At 47.2% G+C, this 3528-nt stretch overlaps 1 protein-coding gene across 1 annotated transcript in view; it reads left to right on the top strand.

The window, feature by feature from the left end:
- T265_08678 (hypothetical protein) overlaps nt 1-3528 on the top strand; it is a gene marked incomplete at both ends in the record, with an annotated part of 28491 nt that overhangs the window by 16665 nt on the left and 8298 nt on the right. The gene's annotated exons all lie outside the window — the stretch shown is intronic.

Raw genomic sequence — 3528 nt, forward strand, 5'->3', positions numbered from 1 at the left:
AAGAAGGCCTCTGGACCAACATAATTGGATTATTGTTTATTCGCTGACCTGGGCTAACGACGAACGACTTTAAGGAGAGCAATTGTTAGTGAGTCTGTTCCATCTGACTTCTTTATTTTTGTGTACCCAACCAAGCGTAATTATTTTTATTTCTTACACACACACTCCTGGTAAACCACTACAGTGTCACATGGCAGGTTCGTTCCTGTCACTGAGTCCCTTCTTGTTGCGCAAGCAAAATGTGACAATGATTTCTTTGTCACACACTCCTGGTAAACCACTACAGTGTCACATGGCAGGTTCGTTCCTGTCACTGAGTCCCTTCTGGTTGCGCAAGCAAAAGGGGTGTGACAATGCTCTCTAAGTTCTCAGCGCCGGGCAGTATGCTTGGCAGCGCGAGGATTCATGCAAGAACTGGAGGATAGATGGATACGTCGTATGAACGGCTTTTTAGGGGGTGTTCTTTCATGCACAAGCCACCCAAAACAAGAGACCGTTGTTGCTACCCGAATATTTTCAATATTCTCAGCATGTCCCCATCGTGTATTAAAGGCGTCGATTACATAAACTTGCCAACCACACTTTGTTCAAGCAAGGTCTACGCAAACGTCGCGGGCTACGACGCGCTGCGGAGAACAGTTCAAGAATTTTCGGACGCTTTTCGTGGTTCAAGGATTTTGGGCGGATAAAACCAACCGAAAACGCTCCTGCACCAAGTGTAGACAACTTGACTGATGTGTTCACAAGTCAACCCGATTTGGACCCATGTGGTGTCTGAAGACCGATGCGAGTGATGAGAGCTTATGTGCGCATGGTTATTCAGAGGACGACAGATGTTTCTTCAGCCGATTTTTGCGACGGAGTGATAAGAGTGCGCTTAGAGAGATTCAGATATATAACTCAATTTTGGTATCTAGTTTTATAGTGCCTTTTGGCCAATACTCGCTGTATACGAAAAATGCGTTTGCTGAATCTCATCCGAACAACACATAGACATACTTTACGTCATCCAAAGAAAAACCGGTTCGGTGGCTCCCCATTCTTTTTCTGGATTTGACAGCAATGACTCGGCGACTGGTGATCCTTAATCTTACTTTTCTGTTAGGTTGACGTAGTAGACCTCAGTTAAGCTACGATGTTTATCACTTATCTGGGAAGCCGTTGCTTGTCCGGTTTCATACTGACTGAGGGATTTGTGGGGGTGCGGACTGCACAAAAGAGGATAATGTCAAAAAGAATGGGAAATATCCGATGAAATTGTAATGAAAGTTTTCTTTCCCAACTTGTTTGGAACAACGGGCATGAAGTCCGACTAGTTCAACCACATAGCCAGCTGGCTTGAACTAAAGCTGAAAACCATTGCTGGCCGTGAGTAATTAGGTTATTGGCCGGAGTCACGACGAGCAAAAGTGGCGATGGTGATGGGGTGATTCAAATTAGGAGCATATGGCGAGTTTTGTCTCAAAAATGTGATTTAACCTGAAACTAAGCAGGCTCACTGGTTGCACTGTTGCACGGAAGTCAGGTGCAGGGGGTAGGTTGAATGGGGGCAAGGTGCTAATACATATGGCGACCCGAACACCGTATACGGCTTTGAACTTGCGCAGGAGGCAAGTCGAATTTACAGCAGAAAAACCAGGCTAGCAATATCTGGGCGAAAATTCATTGGATAAGGAAGAGCTCATCCCAGAGACGGGGCCGGGTGAAAAATTTGTTCGTAGTTGTGACTACAGCCTTGAGCGGGCGATGGGTGGCGGCCGAGATTCTGGAGAAATAGTTGCGAGAATGCCATCTCACTGGGTATGACAGTGCATGTTTCGGTTGATGGACAGCCCCGTAACGGTCTTCAAGGTGCCGCGATTGGAGGAGGGATACGCAGTTCCGTGACAGCTGGTTTTTGGTGAGACTGAGATTGACACAGAGTCATGCAGACGTAGGCTCACGGATAATTTCTCTTTTGTTAGAGGACTGTGTGAGTGTAGACCGGACACCAGCCGGTTTGAACGATTAACAGTTCTACGGGGCGTTTGGGCAATTGCAGTAGATGTTTGAAGCTTGGGAAGAGGGGCGATGAGAAAGAAATAGAATGAAAGCAGTAGCGTGTGCCGAGGGTCAGGAGGCATAGGATACAACGGCGTCAATAGAGAAAAATCTGAATGGGGATGACAGTAAGCTAGATGGACCCGGGAACGGTGAATACGTTCGAGTCACTGCTGTCAACTCCAGAAAACGAATGGTGCATAGCAAATAACAGCCAGGAGTGCTAGATGTGACTGCTTTAATCAGAAAATGATAAGCTATTAGCATTTTGTGCGTATGATCGCTCTAGATGACAAGTGGGAAGAACGTGTGTGCTATGTTTGGATGATGAAGTGAACTTGGGGTGGTGCGACCTAACTGAGATGAAAGTGGCAACTCCTTGCACGTCGACATTATCCGTGATCCTCACACAGTCCCCTCAGGATACCCCATGCATAAACGTTTTTTTTATTTTTTTTAGAACAAACGGAAGGACGGCTGTCATTCGCTTGTATTTCTTTGTGTTGTTAGACAAGTGACAACCGGAACAAGGCCAACCCAGCTACAGACAAGCAGCAACGATGCTCTTTTTTGGTTTCCCTGAATTAAAGGCCAGGCTCAGAGCCACCGGCGATGAACGATACACTCGTGCTACTGGAGGGGCGGCGGATGTACGAAAGCACCATGGTGCAGGGAGACCCGCCATGCAGGGCGTACCCGTCCACCACAAGAGATTTCCATCCCTCGTGCATGCTACGCGATTGCAAAGTGGAAGACCATCCAAGCAGTTAAATCCGGTCAAGCAAAGCACCAGACATTAAACAGAGCTAACAGAGTTACTCAGGAATGGGACCAGGCTTGAGGAACCCGGAATAATTTGGCTGGGTAAAAAGGCTTAAGGCCGGAGGAAGGAAATACAACCAGGTCAACAAAGACGGGCCTGACGACAATTACGGTGGCAGGCGCTAGACGTTCTCTGCAACACAACTACGCTTCAGAGAGTGGAAGGTGTAGTCTCAGGAAGCGCAGCATAAGAGATAGATAAAGTCGTATGTTATAGAGACGAACACTTGGGAGGATGGTTGTCGCACTTGTGGATTAATGCTAAGGGTTTCTGACTGGTGAGTGCAAATGCTAAGACCTAGTAAAAGGACAGTCAGGGTGAGCGCGCAGAATAGAAGTCTTAGGGCCCTGTTTCGGAAAGTGTCCAGTGTGAGCTGAGGCGCGAAAAGGCGCTCAGCTCCCTCAATAGAAAGGTAAGAATCGATGGCCTTTCGAAAGCCTACGTGAGATGAGATAGTACGGATGTGGGAGGGGAGCTCGTTCCATAGTCTGGAATACAGGCAAAGGAAATAGTTTTGCCTAAAGACAGTTCGACGTGTCGACAATAGGAGTAATCATCCGGAGTTGCGGATATTATAGGGAGTACAGGAAGAAAATTTAGGGCATCAGTCAGCTATGTAAGCTCCCCGGTAGATTAGTCTATACAGAAGACCTAGATTCAACCTG

The sequence above is a fragment of the Opisthorchis viverrini genome (genome assembly GCF_000715545.1).
Source record: "Opisthorchis viverrini unplaced genomic scaffold opera_v5_235, whole genome shotgun sequence".
Taxonomy (NCBI): domain Eukaryota; kingdom Metazoa; phylum Platyhelminthes; class Trematoda; order Opisthorchiida; family Opisthorchiidae; genus Opisthorchis; species Opisthorchis viverrini.